The sequence below is a fragment of the Motacilla alba genome, chromosome 12 (genome assembly GCF_015832195.1).
Source record: "Motacilla alba alba isolate MOTALB_02 chromosome 12, Motacilla_alba_V1.0_pri, whole genome shotgun sequence".
Classification (NCBI taxonomy): Eukaryota; Metazoa; Chordata; class Aves; order Passeriformes; family Motacillidae; genus Motacilla; species Motacilla alba.
The window spans coordinates 4,086,498-4,106,743 of record NC_052027.1 but is presented as its reverse complement, the minus strand read 5'-3'; the positions used below and the strand labels follow the sequence as shown (position 1 = coordinate 4,106,743).

General features: G+C 41.7%; 1 protein-coding gene across 13 annotated transcripts in view; it reads right to left on the bottom strand.

The window, feature by feature from the left end:
* Positions 1-20,246, bottom strand: part of FOXP1 (forkhead box P1) — a 378,552-nt gene that overhangs the window by 197,770 nt on the left and 160,536 nt on the right. For 11 of the 13 annotated variants that reach the window (XM_038149488.1, XM_038149504.1, XM_038149486.1 and 8 more), the window contains one exon: positions 19,958-20,023. The gene's annotated coding sequence lies outside the window, so the exon portion shown is untranslated. Of the gene's footprint in view, positions 1-669; positions 752-19,957; positions 20,024-20,246 lie in introns of all 13 variants that reach the window. The other 2 variants (XM_038149492.1, XM_038149495.1) reach the window with 1 other exon arrangement.

The window sequence follows — 20,246 nt, the reverse complement described above, 5'->3', positions numbered from 1 at the left end:
GACATGAATTCAGTCTTAGCAGTGAAAAAACCAAAAGCATTAACCAACACACACCATCTAAGCCCATAACAGTTCAGTATAATTCCTTTAGAAAGGCTGATGTGAATAGCACACTTTGCAAACTGCTTGGTGCTAACAGGAGGGTATTTTTTGCTGATATTCACTCTTTAACCTAATCAGAAGAAAAGTAAATATCAGGTCCAATTTTAATGACTGACTATAAATAAAAGCTTTTATGCAAAATGCACGGTTTGCAAAGATAATGATTTTAAGGATGATGTCACTGGTGACCTACTGAACTACATGGCACATGTCAGACAGACGTCTGTTTCTTAAATTGCAGTAATAAATTAGTAGCCACAGAATCTGTTCTGTTAAGAAGATGTGAAGCTTTCCTATTCAGATAAAAGTTTAACAATTGTTTCAGTTTAGGTTCATGAGTTAAGGTTACTATTGATGGGGGGACCAGTGCAGGCCCAGCTTCATTCGCCTCCTCTTCCTCCAACCCCTGTGCAGCATTACTTCACCCCAAAAGTGTCCAAGACTAATACACACTGAACACTCTCCTCTAACTTTACACTGATTCAACTATCAGTATTTTAAAGTATGATTCTTGGAACAGGTGTCACCACTAACACCACCCAACATACCCCGTCCCATCCCAATTACCTTGTTTTCAGTGAATTTGTCAAATTTTAGCCATTTTGTACTGAAGTCTGCCCTTGCTGAGCATTCTGCCACAGTCCAAATTCTGGCAAAAAAAAAAAATCCGAAACTCCTGAGGGTACTCCTGAAAACAAGGAACATCACTGATCTATCTCGGTGAGCAACCCCAATCACCACTTCTCTGAGAAGTCACCAAGCTGCCACGTGCTGGAGCACAGACATGAGAACAGGCAGGTAAAAGACTTTGTGGGAGGCAGGTGGATGGCACCATTCCCCACCTACTGCCTCGTCCTCTTCCTCTCTGCCCCCCAGCAGAGGGACAGGCAGGGGTACAGGAAGCCACCTGATTTGAATAGAGAGGAGACATGGCCAGCTCGGAAGCAGGAAAATGAGCAGACAGGGACAAGAAAGCCAGAGAAATGAACCATGACTGCCTGAGCACGTCACTTAGTCACTTATCTCGTACCAAGGGTTGGTTACATTTTTTGGCCATTACAGGGAACTACAGAGTTTAGTTCAGTTTGCAGCACCTTTGGAGTCTTATAGCTTGGCCAATCTGAGATCAGGATGTGCAGGTATATCCAAAGCAAAATCCTGGACTTCAGTGTGACCTCCCTCCCCATTTCCACATTTTAGCCTTAAAACATGGAAAATCCTAAGGCTGCTTGGCTAACTGGTGTTCTGTGTTCTCACTCAGCCAAGCAACATCTATTTCACTAATCCTCTTCTGAGAAAGAGCTGCCAAGGCCTTCGTGGAAAGTTCTGGACATAGAAAACTTCAGCCCAACTGGATTGGCTTTCAGTCATACTGTGAATACAGGCCTTTTCAATGGGAAGTGTGGGTCTCTACTCTGGAAGTGTTTTTAACAGAAACAAAATCAGCCACTTCTTTGTGTTAGTAAAGAAAGTAGAAATTACTTTTTTTTTTTTTTTCCTAATGCTATTTTGCTCGTTCCTCATGAAACATCAACTTTGTCTTTTCACCTATCATCCCATGCCCAGCACTGGTAAAAAAGCTTTATAGAAAAAATTTTTAAAAAGGCAACACAACTATGTAATGATCCCCATACAGGAGGGAGTAAATTCATTGCCAAGGCTTCCCAAAGGCACATTGTCTTTTTCTCCTTTCAAACGCCAAAATTCAACCCCCCTGCTATTGCCGGAAGGGAAGGGAAGGGAAGGGAAGGGAAGGGAAGGGAAGGGAAGGGAAGGGAAGGGAAGGGAAGGGAAGGGAAGGGAAGGGAAGGGAAGGGAAGGGAAGGGAAGGGCCCATGCGCTGCCAGGCTGTGTGGAGACTCTCTGCTCCAATGCTCACAAAGATTTCTCGCCGGGTAGAGCTCCAGAGGAGCCTGAGCTTATGATAAGCAACGGCATACTTAACAGTTACATGTTACCGTTCATGATAATGCAATATTTCATTTGGGTGATTTAGAAGTCCCTCTTGACCAACTTACAGTGAGACACCAAACGCTTCATCAATCACAACCATTTTTATTCACAATCCAGAGCAAAAACTACAGGGAGAGTTGAATTTTCAGCAACTCATTGGGGAGGGGATTGCTACTAGCTCTGAAAATCCTCCTATCTCACCAATTTTTATGTTAGATTCAAATATATTTTCTTTCTAAGCAGCATTCCATTTTCCTGCCTCTCTCTGCCACGTTTCTTATCGTGGCAGGGTGAAAGAGTATCCAATTTAATATCTGTTTTGCAGGACAGGAGATTTTTTCATATCTTATGCACTAAGGAAAGCTGCAGGGGATGGCTTAGCAGGCTGAGCATCACGTTTTAAATACCTAGACTCCCTGGAACCACAGATCCCATCAGGTTGACTGAGCCCTTCATGTTTCTGGGGTAGATAAATTAAGTGTCACGCTGTTTACTTTGTCGGGGTCTGCTGGATGAGGCCTCTGCAGTAAAGGTCCTGTCTGTTCTGCATGGAGCTGAAGGTTAAAGTCTCATGGTTAAGACACAGCACCAGGTGCCACCTTGATCTCACTAACTCTAATGACAATTCTGCCATTTCTGTTAAGAAAGACAATCCAGGGATCTGCTCCCAAAACTTGCTGTAACGTTACTGGATGACTGAAAATTATTCAACGGCTTATCGGCCTCAGTTTTGGTGACTGTTAAATGAAAAAAATACATCTACACCTCCCAGATGTTTAATTCATAAGTTATACAAAACTGTCAGATCTATGGATGACAGAAGAGAGATATTCATCATTTTTACAGCCTGATTTCTGTGGTTGGAGGTAACCCTATGTTTCTGCAAAGTCATACCCTCTTCCCACTCCTCTGCACCACACGATAGCAGTGGCTGAGCCCACTGACATTATTGGCTCACAACAGAAGCTTTTTAGAAAGAGATCACTGGAGAGGAGTAGTACGAAATAATCAGGAAAGACAAAACAATAATAATAATAATCACAAAAGTGAGACCTTTCATGGCCAGTTGTGTACAGACATATATCCATCCTTGCAAACACAAAAACCTCTTCAAACCCAGACACCTAAGAGAGGTCCCTCTATCTCCAAAAGGTCTGATTCATGGAGAACAGACTCAGTGTTGAAGAAAGCAGGATGCTTTGAGAAGGGCAGCTGTAAATATGCACTTGGAACCTATTCCTGGCCTTACTCTTAGCTTTGCAGCTGCTGTTATTTTACTGGATTTAGCTACACAGAAGATTCTGGGAAAGGTGGGTGAAGGGAAATAAAATGTAATGATAGAAAAAAAAATACAGTTCTTCAAAATAATTTCCCTTATAAGTAGAAATTAAGCAGAAAAAATATTTCCTTTTACATTGGTTAAGAAAAGGACTGTCTTTAATTTGCTTCCACAACAGCTGACAGTACACATTCCCTGCTTAGGGTACCAGAAATAATCGTTATCACTCTTAGAATGTGTGTTACGGTGATGTACCAGGGGTTAAATGTGGCTGTTGGCTTTACTGGCTGCAATTCCTTCTCAGGTGGCTTAGCACAACTCCCACATTTTTCTTCTCAAACTACCCAAGAACCTGCTGGAGTTCTAGCCTACAGACATTACTAGGATTAAGTAAAAGAGGTAGGAAAGACTCTTTCAGCTCTATTTACACATAGCTACATTCAAACTGGTTTCTAATAGAGTTTGGCTACTAGAGGACATGATACCAAACTGATTTTTGAAAACATCTCATACTGAATCTAAGACATCCAAAGATACTGTTTGTATTGCAGAGGGGGAAACTCCATCAAGGAAAGGTACCAGACAAATAACACTGAGTACGTATGGCCTGTTTTTACTGCTGGGTTTGGTATATTTGTTTTTAGAGGCAGGACAGACATCCTTAGAAATAGTGATCAATATATTCCCCGTCAAACCAAACCAAGCCAAATTCAACCCAACCAGCAGAATCTGCTACAAAGAATGACGACTTTGCCCCAAATCCACCTATTGTTCCTGGAATCTCAGTGTCCGTAAGTTTTCACTGCCTCAGTTAAGGATGTGCAGGTCTGCCTTACCTAGTCCAGCTCTGGCAGGGGACAGAGCTAAAGAAGAAAAAAATAAGGAAGGTCAGGAGGTGGCTGTGCAGTAAAACTAAACCAATTAGCACAGGTTTTCCTCCAAAACTGCTTTGAAATAATTATTACAGCACCTCGTTAACTTGCACTTTGACAAGAACATAAACTCCTGACCAAAGTCCTGTACCCAACAAAGCCCTTGTGGGGGGCTGGCTGGCAGGTGTGTCTCCAGACTCACAGAGAATCATGAAATCCGTAAGGAAAAGGGGTGGGAGTAAGAAGGTGGAGGTGCACTACTGTCCCCCACACTCGTCTCTTGGCCCCAGGGACACAGAGTCAGCCTTGGAGCTCAGCCCTTCCGTCTTCCTTGGCTCAGTCTAACAAGATTCCCTCCATATTCCCATCTGCCCTCTTTGTGCTCTTCTCTGAGCAGAACACAACTGGCCCAAAGAGGGGCCAGCTGCCCGAGGCACTGGCAGCTCTTTTATCAAACAGGCAAATCCTTCATGTCCAGCACATCCCTGAATGCACTGAACCGCGTCCGGAGACCCCGGCTACAGGTCCCAGCTCAGGGAATGAAGCAGAAGAGATAATCATTGGCCTTGACTGCAAGCTCCTGTTTCAGTGCTTTGAGTCACTAGTGGTCAGCAAGGAGACTTTTGGATGTGCTGGTGTGCTCAAACGGAAAAAGCTGGAATGAAAAGAAGGAGTCAGGGCTGTGCCTCCTGCTATCCCCAGGGTGAGCCAGGGCGCTCTCCCCGGCAGTGGGATCCCAACAGGGCTCTTTGATGGCTGGTCACACCCGCTACTTCAAATCAACAAGCAAGCCAAAGTGAGAAATGGAAAGGACAAGGTGAATTGTAGATGAAAGTGAAATATCCCTCCTCTCTATCAGCTCTGAGGGGTAAAGGATGAAACAGGATGAAACTGGTTTTGGTTAAAGCTGTAAAAGAATCGTAGCGAGAGAGCACTTAGAGAGAAATGTATTTTCATGTAAACTTTTATGCGCCCATCCCTTGTAGCTGGACATCGGGGTGGATGTTAATAAACATCATCAGGGGGAGAAAAACACAGTAAAAAAAGAAAATCAGACTACAAACCTATCTTTCCCAAGATGTTCAAAATAGCTTTGCAGCTATATACTGCAGGGAGCCGAACGCACTCAGATACAAGTTTGCATCTTAAACATAAGCGCACATACATACAAACAAGGTTTTGCAGATATTTGTTAGCTGTACTACAAGATTTTCCAGGGCTGGTGCTGCAGCTTATGTTACTGTGCTTTTATATAGCTGCAGATCAGCCCCCTAAGAAGCAGCCTGGGAGAGAAGCTGAAATAGTGACAGTTTGTGTTGCTGGGGATATTTCTGAGACGCAGTTGCTGTTTACTGTGTTTCTATTTCCAATCAAGCTGCAAAGTCCACCCATAAAACATGAGGAGGCATTTCTTTGGGTGTGGGACAGAGCAACACGCACACAAGGAGGACCAGCTCTTCAGCTGCTCCACCAAAATACTCTTAGCTCTACCTGCAGCAGAGAATTTTGCCCATGAAGAAGAAAACTATAGCCAAAGTCCCCAGCTACAGAGCTTCTCTCAGTATATATTTATGCACAAAGCTCAAATAATTTAATACCATGCCTCACTAATCATGTGAATGCACAATTCTTGCAGGGGCAAATGGTTCTTTTATCTCGTGCACCTCTTGCTCTTGGCTGGAAAAGGTGCCTCAGAATCTTACTGGCACTTTTAAAGGTGGCACCTACCTATCTGTGGCATAGACAGTTCAGTGTGATTCATTGTAGGCTCCCTAGAACAGATTAACTCCCCCTACAAGGAGGCAAAAACTAGTTCTAATGATGGTAAATCACAGCACATGGCCAATTGGACAACTTTCTTCCACTTCAGATGGGAAACTAGGTGACACACTCTGGAGTATGCTCTCCTTGGTACACTCCTGTTACCCCGTTATTGCTAAAGATTGTACAAAGTGTGAGAAAAGTGCTACAAACACCTAAAACAAAGGAAGATCGGTCAAGAATATGCAAAAGCATATGCAAAGGGATCTAAAGAGTGTTTCAACATAACACAGTTTTCTTCCTTATTCCCTTCTTTACTTAAAAGTAAGAGGCGTGCAGGATTGCAAAAACATACAATGTGCCAACAAATGTAAAAACTACAGCTCATGAAAAATAGCGAAATGGAGACCCAAAATTTGAGGCCAGTACAAGTTCATAATACGAACTGGAGATCAGAAAACTGGCTCCTAAAGTAAGAAAAAAAAAGAACACCAATTCCATTTTTTTCTAAGAAAACCATTTCCTACCAACTTTGAAAACAAGAATGCCTACAGTGATCTGGGCTCTCTGTGATGGTTTTGGCTTGGCTCCCTTGCCCCTCCTCAGCTGCGTGGCCAAATGTGAGTCTAACCATGAGGTTCAGAGAGTTGTGTTCTTCTTAACCTTCCACTTCATGCTTCCAAGTTTAGACTGCAGTAAAACGCCCTTTCAGAAATTTCTCTTATTCTTCATTACTTCTAAGGTGAGAGTAACATTTCAGGCCATATCTGTGATGCCAGACTACTGCAGATGTCCAACACTGAGTTAAATATACTGGGGTTTAGCCTTTTTCTACTTTTCCTTGGATTTTTAATTTATTTTTTAGAACCATTATAAGAGCAGCTCAGTGGCTCCAAAAGTGCCATAAGCTCTTGCCCAAATTTTGATGCCTAGACAGACACAAATATTTCATACAGAGGTGATCTCCTGGATGCAAGATTTGCAATGGCAACTTGCAACTGTCCGTTGTGGTGGGGCAGCATCATGACTAATTATTACCTTCATTAAACACTCAGTGACAAGTCCATGCTGTCACCACATCCCACCAACGCTCGTGAGTATGAAGAGAGATGGGGTGAGAACTGAAAGCACCCTGACTGCTCATGAAAAACTGTTCTCCTTCCAACCAGCTGCTCTTCCAAGCCACAGGACTCTTTCCAGTGTGGTTATGAGCTCCACCTCAGTCTGGGCTGGTCAAGATGAATCTTGCCTTTGAGCAAGCAAGAAAAATTCACAAGGGAGAAAATCAGATTTGGAAACTAAACGTTTTGTAATCTCCTGCCATGCAATTTGGCTTGCAGGCAAACTTCCAACCCTTTCAATAGCAAACACCAGACAAATACTCTGTCTTCTACCATCTCCTGGAATATTAAGGCCAGAGTGTGATGTGATACCACACACACTTAAAAAGCTGTACGAGCAGAAAGGAGTGATGCACCCATGCACAGTGGTAGAGGAGACAGCAGACATAGCACCCAGAATCAAACAGAGCCAAAAGAACCACTTCTGTTATGCAAATTTATCTTCTCATGCTCCTTTGCCAAACTGGACACAGCTTTCCTGGCACAAGGAGCACCTCAGTGATCTGTGGTACTGCTGGGGCTGAGGTGACATCAGGAGTACCTGGAGCATCCAACCTTTGGCCAAAGAAGGGCACGAGACAAGGAAAAAAAGAAACACCAAAGCCAACCAGCAGTGCTGAGCATTCGACCAGCTCTGGGTATGACTGGGTTATTGCACTGCTCTTATCAGCACACACGAGTTCAAGGTCAGCCTTGATGCACTCACTGAAAACTGACACTGCCTGTGTCCTGCAGTCAGCACGGCTTCAAACCAAGGCTTCCAATTATTAGCAGTTGTTTTGTTTATTATTGTGGGGCCTCAGGACAAACAAAAAAGGAGTCCCATTGTGCTCAGCATCGCACAGAAATGCTTAATTAGCCTCTTCATAGGTTGTTCCCTTCAGCTTATTTTAAACAAGATATTTTCAAATATAAATAAATTCAAATTTCAGAATTCCAGAAATCAGTTCCCTGGAATTTGCATCTATAAACAATTTGCCTTCCTAAATTTCAGCTGAACACCAAACACATCACTCTTTCACTTTAAGAAAAAATTATATTCTAAAATATTGGTTCTTGGCATGTAAACAGACTTTTGTCGCTCATTTAAAGCCTGGATTTAAGCTCAAATTTTCTCTGAACTATGAGAAAGTTGCAAAATCATTGGTCTTCTGTTGTTTCTTTCCTCAAACTACAGTATTTATGTATCAACAACATAAATGACAAATGTACAGGAATATTCACAAATTGGAAAAACAAATGAAGAGCTGAGTTTTTACTCAGTAAAAACTGATCTGTGAAATGTGATGCCATGCTGCAATCTCGTGAGTTCAGCAGAATAATGAAACCAGCTCATAGATAGATAAGTACCAACACTGTCACAGAAGTTAATGCAGGAAAACACAAACAAAATTTGTGAAGAAAAAGTAAAACCTCGGGCTTTGCCCTTTCTCTGGAGGTATCTGGTCATGTACTTTCTTAGAGATGCCAAGGTAGCGATACCAATGGTCCAGTCTCCCATACCAGCACTTGACAGTGCTCGTAAAACTTGCTAAATTCAAAAGGGGAAAGAAGAAAGTGAGGCAAGAGGAAGGCAGCTCATCATTCCAAGAGCCATTCACCCACAGTATGCAATCGCCCCAACTTGTCAGCAGACAAGATCCTGAGGATCCTGAGGATCAGACCATCACTTGAAAGCATTTTATGACCATTTTCAAATGCAAATACTTTCTGCTGAGTCTCCACTGCGCTCAGATTTGTACCAATAATTTAGAGGTCACCAGCTATTACATCTTATTATCTAACCCTTCAGACTCTGCTTTCTTTCTTTTTACTCTCACTGTTCACTGATGTTTCCATTCACCTTTGAAGATGCCTGTTTAATTTAGCTGGGTTTTCAGACCACACTGTGGATTACATTTCCCACAAGCTTATTCCAGCAATTTCTTGGCAATAAATGATATTTGGATACCCCACAGAAACCCCACATCAAATATTGATTACTGTTATTTCCATTACCAGAGGCTAAACCAGTTAGGTCCTAAGGGCAAATTAAAGAGCTTGCTTCCAAGTTCTGGTCCTTTAGAGGAAGGATATAACTATTATCCATAACAAGGAAGATGCTGACACAAAAGCAAATAATGGCCCTAAAAATGGTTCATTCTCTGGCATGGTTAAATAAAGAAAATATAGTAAACTACTTTGCATGCAAAGGATAAAATCAATATCATTTCCATTCAGGCAATAAAAATTATAGCATATTGCTTTAGATACATAGATATTCTTCATTTAAGGTGGAGTTTCCACAATTCCCTGCTGAATACCCAGCTCTGAAGCAGGCACCTCTCTATAGCACTCAGCAATCTCTGCTTGACATTAGTACTAAACAATATTCATTAAGAGCATAACACTAAAGTGCAACATGTAAGTAAATCAAACTCTCAATGCTCTATTTTACAAATTTCATGGGCCACTGGGGATAATTAAAAGGGTAATTATACAAAGTTGGTGCAGTTTTGAGACTCAAATGACATTTTCTGCTTTAAAGCACTTGATAATCTGGTATTTTTCTAAGACAGTCTTTTTGTACTTTGATGGTCAAACAGCATAAACAAACAAGAATTGTTTTTAAGGTATTTCAATTCTTTTTTCTCTCCCTACACTGTTTTGCTTGATCAATACCACTCACTAGTTATTCCTAAAAGCCCCATATTGTTAAGAAAAGCGAGACCTTTGGAAAAAAAAATCCCTGATCACCATAAAATGCCACTGAGTCTCAAGCCTGGTTTAAACCGTAGCTCTGAACAAAAATGGCATTGCTTTGGGTGTTTACAGCACTGGAGCACTCGTTGGTTTGTCACTGTGTTTAACCACTGCTCTAAAGCCAGCAAAGTACATTACTGGTAGTAACAGCTCATGAAAAATACAGCGAAGAAACTGCTAGTGGCAGAAGCATTTAACTTTCTTGTTAGCAGCCTCCCCCATGTGGCACTTTAGCACCAGCAAGTTGTTTATTATGTTCTGTGCCAGGCAAAACTGATTAAATGGGGCTCTTAAGAATCAAAGCGTTATAAATTCATGGAAATACAGCAAGCAATAAATTCCATGGAATTAAAAGCTTACTAGTGCTATTAGCATTTCAGGGTGTTTGCATTGTTAATAGTGATGTGCAAAAATGATGTTCCTATAAGACAAGGCAAACCAACAGAACATATGCTTTAGCTGCTACATTTTTATACCATGTCATCATCAATGGCAATTATTTTTTCCCAAAAAGCCTAAAAAGCTCATTAACGTTTTGAGGAAAAAACTGAACCAAGGGTCTGTAGACCATGGATTTACATCCCTAAAGACAAGTATTATGTAGGAAACAACGTTGTTGTGACTCCGTGGAAGAGCAGGAGATGGATTTCCTGGAACAGAGCTGGGGAGGAGGGAGAAAGGGTAAGGCAGGGTGACTTTGGTGACACCACAGAGACACGATACAACACAACTTGCTAACAATTTAATAAGAAAACTCAACACATAGTAATTCACAATACCAAAAAGAAAGGGCAATGTAGTCTGACCTGGTGGTCAGTAAATCTGTCAACAGCTCTCCAAAGAGACATCTTTACTCCGGGTCACTCTATCATCATTCCATGGGAATGACTCTGCTGGCAGGTGACTAACTTCTCCATCATTACTGCAGAGCTCCATGTGACACACCAGCCCAAGCTAGGATGAGGCCTTCCCTCATGCCCATCTGTTTGCAGGTAGCTGATAACTCTGTAAATGGAGTTTCTTTCAAGTGGAAACTTGGTAAAGAAACCGCATTAGGTGTGTGGCTGAGCAGGAGAGGAATGGGACACCCTTCCAAAACGGCAAAAAAATAGGCCTTGTAGGGTTGGTTTGTTGTTGGGTTTTGGGGGAGTCTTTTTGCTTTGGGTTTGTTGTTTTCTTTCTTAAAAGGAACAATTTTTAACTTTCTGAGTTGCCTGAGCACACAGCAGCCAGATAATCTAACCTGCAATGTCCCTCTGGAGGACAAGGGGAAAATCTGGCTCTCGTTGCAGACAGGAAAATCAAATCACTGCCTTGTTGCCACAGTTAAGGTCTGACATAGGATAAAGAGCATATTCTGGATGGTACATCATGCACAACTGGCAGCATGCGAAGTCAAAAAAAAACACCAAGAAAGCTTTGTCCAGAACAAACAGTCCCCATGCCATGGAGTTAGTCAGCTGCAGGGGTAGGAAACGAACCCCAAATCCTGTCTTGTGGGCTCAGGCTCTGTGCAAAGGACACATTAACAGTGAAAACCCTCTCCCAAGACTGAAGGCCTTGACATTTTGTTTGCCTCAAGCAAAACAAAACAAAGCAGTAGGTTTTTAACTGCTCAGAGGCACGTTATCCTTTTGATGTATGCATGTCCTGGCAGTCACACATCTGCATCAGGAGAGAAATAGCCCATTTTTTTTGGCAGTTATTTAGTCCTTTTCATCTGAAAGTTGAAAATGCACCACCGGTGAACCTTTGCAGCTCTGGGTTCTGCATATAAAAAGCAGCTGCTGAATACATGCAGGGAGTGAGGGCTTTTTCTTAATGTTTGAACAGTTCCAAGTTCAAACCCATTAAAGTCCAGGTCATACCGGGATCATGTCACTGTTAATGCATCCAGTTACACGCTGAGGGAAACCCAATATAAAACTATGATAAACTCTAGTTCTCCTGCAGAGATACTCTAAGGTCTTGCCCAGATGATGCCACAGATCACTGTCCATGGGCAGTGACCAGACAGGATGTCAATGTCAGAGGACCAGTCTCTTTAGAGCTGTTTTTAAAGAAGTCCCCTCTAATGTCCACCAAGCTTGTTGGGACCTTTCCCCTTCCCTCCTCCTGGGGGAAAAACTTATTGTCCCACTGATGTTTTCTCCTACACATCACAGGTTCCCACACAACCTCCTCCCACCGCACCAGCAGCCCACCGACTGCTGTGCTTCTCTGTGAGCTCCCCTAAATTCATGCTCCTTCTTTTGGGGGCCAGTCCTCTCTGCAGGTGGGAACAACGGTCCTACTTGTTCTTGGGGGACTTCACACCTGGCCAGCTATGTGCTGCCCCAGGCATGGCAGCAGCAGGGGACCTCATCATCCCTGGTACCTCATCAGACAGCTGGTGCAGGCCTACTCTCCTGCTAAGAGGGCAACTGGCAGCTTCTGGCAGGGCAGCTTCAAAGACAGGTTCCTTAAGTGATGGAGTACAAGTGACACTGGGATGCAGAGGATGTAGCACAGCACCACAACACAGCCCTGCCCACCCAGGAACCACTGCAGGACTTGAGCATCAGCTTCAAATACAGCCAGGCCTAATGAACCAAACTATTTACCCAGCTCCTCCCTGAGCTTTCCACCCTAACTGTGCTGGGAAAAGAGGAAAAGGACTTTACTGGACTTTTTCACCTTATCAAGTATCTAGAAAATCCAGTGGCTGATCTGGGTGTATTTCAAGGCGAGTTAACCATGGCAGCTTATGGAGCAGCTCCAGCTGGCCTGCAGATCATGAACACAGGACACAAATTTTGGGGAGATTTAGCATGCACACACTATACACATGGGATTTATACCATCCACATGTTGGGTTTGTGCTTTTGTTCTCTCACTTTTCTGAAAATTATTGCAGGGTTAAGAAACTGGAAAGAATCGCAAATGGTTTCAGAGATGCAAGATGTGCAATTTTTAAAAATTAGTAACTATTAGTAAAATTCAAATTGTCTTTAAGAAGAACTGCCTTGTGCACTTGAGTCTTGTTGAGGAGAAACTTTAAAAAGCCAGTCTGCATTTTTAAACTATGTTCTCTCAGATAGTCACCATTCTAAAGAAGAACAGGCCAGACTTTTAATTACATGAATAAAAATCCAGGTAATTCTTTCAATTTTAACTAATATTTTGTCTAATTAGTATCTTTTTTTTCCCTCCCAAAACATGTATTTATCTGCTGTGAAATCAAAGGCAGAAATAAATTGGTTTAAAGATAGCAGAGAGTAAATAGCAAGTTTGGAACCTTTCAGCCTTACCCTGGCAATTTGTCTCATATAATTGACTCAGCAGACATGCTTACAATTTCTTACAACTTTTACAAGACCTCCTGTGGGCTTATTTTAACGTTCTCCAAAACTGAGCTCAAAGCTTTGGACTCTCTAAGCAAGCAACAGCAAAAGCAATCATCTTTCCCTCCTTAAAAAGAAAGGAAACAAACAATAGAACCACATTTTTCTTCCTGGACATTGGGTCTTAAAGAGGAACAAAGATGCAAATGAATTCGCACTTTTTCAGAGATAATTTTTCTGTTCCTTTTTGATAACAACATTTTTAATAACGTTCAATTTACATTCAAAAATCTTTAGAAGCAAAATTTTCCCAATAAAATTCCCTTTCCCAATTACTGGAATAAAATTTCAATGGATGACAGCAGTAAAACAAACACAAACTACAAAAAAAAAGGGTTAAAAAGTCCCCCACCCCCCAAAAGAAGGAAATGCTCTCATTGCCCATATTATTGATTTATGCTGTTGTTGGCTTTTAAATGCAGCACTTTCTATTTCTAAGATCTTTACAGACAATTACTAATGTCACAACTCTGTGGCCCTGCTCCATTGGTGGAAGTGCCCCAGGAGCAGGAAATGCTGTGCCCTTCCACAGACATTTCCTTCCAGTGCTGGGATCCACTAACCCTTAATAAGTCAGAGGATTAGGTGGAACACTTGTATTACAACTAATAAAGATAAATACAGGAGCTATCAAAACTAACAAAAAGGGTATGACAGGAAAAGGAAGTAGACCTATTATTCAAAAGATGCCAATTTATCCCTTTTTTTAAAGGGGGGGGGGTAACAATTTTACCCTTAAGAAAAAAAAGATCATCATATTTCAACAAAAATCTATTTTGAAAAGCAATATTATAAACTTGGATATTAATGGTTTGCAATGGAAATGACGTCAGAGTCTTAGTTACAAATGTCCAAATGTTTGTGCTACCCTACTAAAAAAATAAACAGTGAGCTCAGAGTCAGAAAGGACCTGTTTGAGCAATTAAGCAATATTACGCAAAACACACTGAAAAGTATGGAGCCAGCAGAGGTGGGAGAGCCACAAATTAAAATTCACAGATTGCACTGGGAGAAACACTGAACAATTAAACATCTCAGAGGTGGTGTCTGAAGTTCCTGCCATTATCTGAGTGAAAAATGCTTTCATATGTCGCAATGAGAAATACGGGCAGGCAATCAGGAACAAAAAATAACTTTTTTTCTTCTTTTTTTTTTTTTTTATGCCCTAGCTCTAGGATGAGCTACCAGATAAAAAGGGTGGCCTCCCATAATGCACACTGACATCACTGGTCTTGTAACACTTGTAAAACACGGCTGCCATCGTTGAACAACAATAACTTAAACATCATGGAAGATATATTTCTGGTGCAGGAGCAGGCAACAGGCAGTGTGACCTTACAGATGACCAAATAAAATATGCAATAAGAATCTGTTTCTGGAGTCATTTTCTCACATCTCTAGATTTTATAACACAGGAATGTGCACTGTCTGCAATGTGAGTGTTCCAAAGGCAGGTTCCAAGCCTGCATGGGACTCTTGCCCTTTTTGCTGACACACAGGCACGGCCATGAGACCCCAGCAGACTGCCCTGGTGTGTGTGGAGCCCACCAAGCCTATTACAAGGAAGTGAAAAACATCACTGTATCCACTGGCAGAGCATCATGACTTGTGAAAAGTGTTACCACAGCTCTGAATTCAGAGTTCACGGCTTGCTCCAGAAGGAAACCTTGAAACTGGGTATTTCCATCACATTCTGAGTTTGAGACCAAGCATGAGTTCAGGCTATCTGAATTGGAGGTCATGCTCTGGTTCTGGAATAACATATCAATGCTGTTCCTGCTTTTGCCATTCCCAATTCCTTCCTCAGCCAAGAAATGCAGCACATCCTGACATATTATCCAGCTTGGTTTTAAAGCACCAGGCCAGAAATTGCATGGTCTGCATCACATGGGGTATTATGAGCTGTTTCCTAGGTGCACCTGTACTGGCAAACATCAGTGCATCCTTTTTGGCTGCTTAATTTGCAGTCACAACCTTTACATGTTGGGCCATTTTCAATATATGCATTTGTTTCAATACCTGCACCTGTCTGATCTCTGAGTGCAGATGAGGCATATCTGGAGGTGTGCATGAACCTCTCAACCTTGTGCTCCATGTTCCTCAGGGATTCAGAATGGGTGGTGGTGCTAACAGAAGAAACCCCATGGGATTATGCAAAATACTGGCCAAATCTTGCTCACTTTAGCAATCTTCATGAAGACTAGAAAGATTTGGTCCAAAAGCATCAGATAAGAGGATCAAAACCTGCTACTGACTATCTAAAAGCAGAGAAACATATTTTTCTATGAACCTACTTGAAGATTTATAAGATATTAAGGAATATTAAGAAGAAGATAAAGAAGAAAAGCTAAATGGGCCAAAAGAAAACAAAAGAAACATGTTCTCTTGAGATTGCTAATGCTGGCAGACAATAGCACAGAAAGAACTCCTCTGACAGATCTTTGAAGTCTTCAATACAGCAAGCTAGTGGGCCATGTTAATGAGATTTGCTCAGATACTTCTTAAATTATCCCAAAATGTCTTAATCTATTTTCTACATCTTCTTGACCTGATTGTTTCAGAAAAGTTACAGCTTCACACATGTCTGGACTGAACTTTTCATTCAAATAGGTAAGGTCTTCAAACATTTTGTGTTTTCAATGACCCCCACACAGACTTTTTAGGGTTTACCCCAAAACATGCAGGTATTGTTGTAATTTCTGTTACTAATGAATACAGAAACACTTTTCACCACACTCTAAGATATTACAACTTCTCCCAATAATCGAAAAGTAAATAAATCCAGTTTTAGATGAGGCCTGACAGACACTGATCACTTCAGCTACAGGACTACCACCCAGCAGCAAGGGAGCAGCAGGCATCAATGAGGTTTATCTTTCCTGCTGAGGGTGACACAAGCACTCATGCAAAATGCTTCCAGTACAGCTCTGTGTAATTTGGGCACACTGCAGAGAAAACACTGGAGAAAATGCCCAAGAACCAGGCTGTCTGCTCTGTCACAGAACTCCTTGTGACTGAAACCCAGCCCATATTCAGGACCCATATTCAGAAGTAGCTGCACACCACACGTTCTAGGGACAGGAGCTGTTTCTGCTCCCGAATATGCTTTAAGACCTTTAGGTCAAAAGCAGGAAGAGTCAAGGAGCCAAATTCACTAAGGAAAACATCGTCCTACCAACTTCCCACTGCTTGATGTGCAAACACTCTTGCCACCCAAGCCAGTACATAAAACAGGACTAAGGACATCACCAGCACATCTTCTGGAAGTCACCGGCAAGGAAGAGTGCTGGGGAGAAACTGCACACACTGCTGAGCCTTTCATAAGCAGAAATGGGTCTGAAAGAGTGTGCTTCAGGGTTTTGACTTTTGCCTGCAATGGCCAGCAAAGACGCGGCACAGCGACTTGACAACCTGGTTTGAGAACCATTTCTCTTCCTGATAAAACGAAGTTGGAAAACAGCAATTTTTTTTTTGGTCCACTTTTTTTTTTTCCACATAGACCAACTACACAAACCATTTTTTGTATTGAGCTTAGGAGAAAAAGTCCTTCTGACCTTTTCCCTGGCTTGAAGGGAAGGGAGGAGAAAATATACCTATACAAGAAAGTTATAGCTCAAACCCACAGACTTATCTGTTGATCATCTCATTCAGCTCTGAGTTTCAGCAGGCAGCTTCTGGTTTATTATCAATATTTAATCAGCATTTAACTCTGACAAGCATTAAGATTTGAAATTTTAAACTAAGTGAAACTTTGCTAAATCCTTTGTGTTGATTTTTTTGCTGTTAAAGATTTTCTAAAGGATTCTATCTTTGTTATCTTAAAAGTCTACACGTGCCTTTTGTTATCAATAATGTACAATTTTAGTAGCATGTTTTGTACTTTTCAAATTTTCAGCATGCAAGCTATCCCTGATTTACAATGCTCACTGAATGCTGTTTGATTATTGAAAATGCTTGTACTACATTTAAACAAATGACTGCTCCTGGAAAACTAACACTGTTGCCCATAATTCTGTAAAAATACATTTCCTCTCCCTTCTCCCCAAATCAAACATTTCTAATTCTTACTGTGAGGAAAAACTGGCATATAATTAGGCATTATGCCTAACAGTGCTAAATAAAGGAGAATGCAAACATCTTAATTCTGAAGGTTTAACCATCAAAGACCCTTGCTGTATCTCTTCTGTTATTTCTGCTTTTGTTCAGAGCTCCTTGGAGCTCACAGGAAAAAAAAAAAAAAAAAGAAAAAAATAGAAAGCAAACAAACCACGCAGAATAAAAATCTATTTTGCCAGCTCTGAGCTGCCTCCCACCCCGCGTGCCCGAGGCCAGGCTCTCATGCAGGGCTGGGACGCCCGGGGCCACGTGGCTGCTCCTCAAGGAGTAGAGTCCTGCTCTGCAACTGCTCTGAGCGGCTTAACTGCTAACTCAGGAGATGGGATTTCACCTGAAATTAAGCTATCAAGCAATTGAGCTCAAACTCAATCAACCAAACCCTTAACCTTCCCTGTTTCAGTGGCACTGCTCTAATTAGGACTCTATCACTATTTCCATTACTATCTCCTATTCTCATGGTTTATTATCTCAGTGTTTTCAATTCTCGCCCAGTTTAAATTTGACATCCAGTTTCTTGGAACACATATCATTCATTGTGGCTATTTTTTATGAAATATCTTGCAAGACTACAGACCCATCCTGCAATAAATAGGTTTTTGTTGAAAACTGCACCCCTCACTGCAGTAGAAGCAGACAGACCCAAACCTTTTTTGAGAAACAATCCTGACATTGAAGGACACCTTGAACAGCTTGTTTTCCATTAAGTTTTAAAGTTTGTTGAACAGTTTGATAACATATCCTTGAACACAGATCCACCTGCACACACCACGGTTGCCTCATGCTTCTCCAGTGCTCACTGTCTTACCCCTGAGCCTGCATCAGCTTCTAGGAAACAGAGTTTGGCTGAACTCTGCTTGCCAGCTCTGCTCAGGGGTGAGAATCAATAACCTATGATACACAGGAGATCAGGCTGAAAAATCTAATGGTCTTTTCCAGTGAATCACCCAAACTGCTTTCTGCTGAAGGATGAGTGACAGAGGAGACGTGTGCCTGAGTGGTGCACTGATGGTAGTAGTACAAAATAGATCTGCTTTTGGAGACACAGCCTACAAGCTTCAGGGAGTCTAAAGGTACTGTCCTCCATTTAACACCACTAAAATTCAGAATTTTCCTGGGTGACATAGGACACAGCCACACATGAACCAGGAACAAGAGACCCATTAATTACGAGGCCCTCTGATGTACCTGAGACTTCAAATTCTTCCCTTCTTCACAAAAACTGAAAGAAGGAACAAGACTGCAGAGCAAGGAAGCACTAGCTCCTTAAACTGCAGGATCTGCTTCTTCTCCAGTAGCTGAAATACATCTAATACTTCATGGGCTCCACCATAAAAAAATAAACTAGTAAGATTCAAATCTTGAAGAGAGGGACATATCATATAGCTGACATACACCACTGGCATGGCCAAGGATTGCAATTTCACTTGAACTTCATGAATTTCATCCTAACTAAATAGATATTTTTGGCAACAAAGAACTGAAAAAAAAAATCCCAGATCATCCTAGATCTATTTTAATTTAAAACAGAAGAGAACAGGGACATTTTTTCCCCCCTTCAAGTACATTTTAATAAAATTAAAAATAAAAATAGCTCTAATTCACTCCAATGCATTTAGTCATTCCGTAAAATTCTAAGTTTAAAATGAAATCACCATTTTATATTCAAACAAGGTCAAGAGAACAGCACTAACGAGCACTGACATCACAGTGAACAGCAGCCACTGCTCAGCGCTTACATCAGTGTTGCTTGTTGCTATGGTGCTTAACCGACTATTAATTTCTGAAAGAAGGTGATTATAAAGCAGCCATATGAACCTCAGTCAGATGACACCCTTCAGTACCAAACACTGATCTGCGTTACTCTTCTCCTCTGCAAGTTAATTTTGTGAATCACCACTTTTGTGATGTTAATATTCCTTCCCAACTTGAAACTTTGGACCAGAAGAGAGGCAAGGAGTTAATTTAGAAGCAAAGGACTTTCACGCTGCTTTAAATAAAAATCATTTTGCAGAGAGTGATATTTCTTTCCTTTTTGCTGTGCTCCAAAGACTAAAAAGCATGTGTTTTAACTTTTGCAGTGATAATAAGCAATCAAATTAACAGCTAAATTTTGCTCTCCTGCTCTGCTCGATGAGCTGCTGGAAACTCAGGAGTGTCTCAGCCTGGGATGAAGTAGCACTGAAGCTGACTTGGCCACTCCTCAGGGATTTGCCTCAGTAGGGGGACCTTGCCACAGGCTGTGCCACTGCATCTCCCACCCCAGCAGCCACGGACCATGGAGCTGCCACAAAGACCAGCCAGAGCAGGGTCTTCCATTCCCACACAGGCTCTGCCCAGTTACCAAGCAGCCTTCTCGGAACATGGCTGAAAGACAAAAAGTGCATCTTTTTGGCCTTGCTCCTCAAATGCAACTGAACACCTAAACCAGTGGCTTCCCAGGCAAAATATGGATTTTTAAGGCACAACATTTACTCCAAAAGCTCCAAGTCCAATGCTGCAAACTTTACCCATGTTGCCAGAAAAGCCTTTACTTATGCAGCTAAGGTACGGTCCTAGGGTTTGCAGGATAAAATTCTTTGTTCAGACATACTTCAAAAATAGTGTGAAAGACAGTATATTTGCATTTACCTTCTTCAGTTGCTCCTGTAAAGCAATCTTCAGTTACAGCCACCCAAAAAGGTCACTCTTCTTACCCTGCAGAGAAAGGAGGTAACACACGTGACTCTGGGTCAGTGTCAGCAGCAACACCCAAAGCATTTTCATTGGCACCACATTTGCAAGTACAAACATAAATAAAGCAACAAATGAATCTAATCGTGTTTAATGGTGAATGACTTTCAGAGAGAGTTAATAAAAACAATCAAGTCACAGGACTGCTGCTTATCAGTACCAGCTAGTGTGAGGTTCTTCAGTTCAG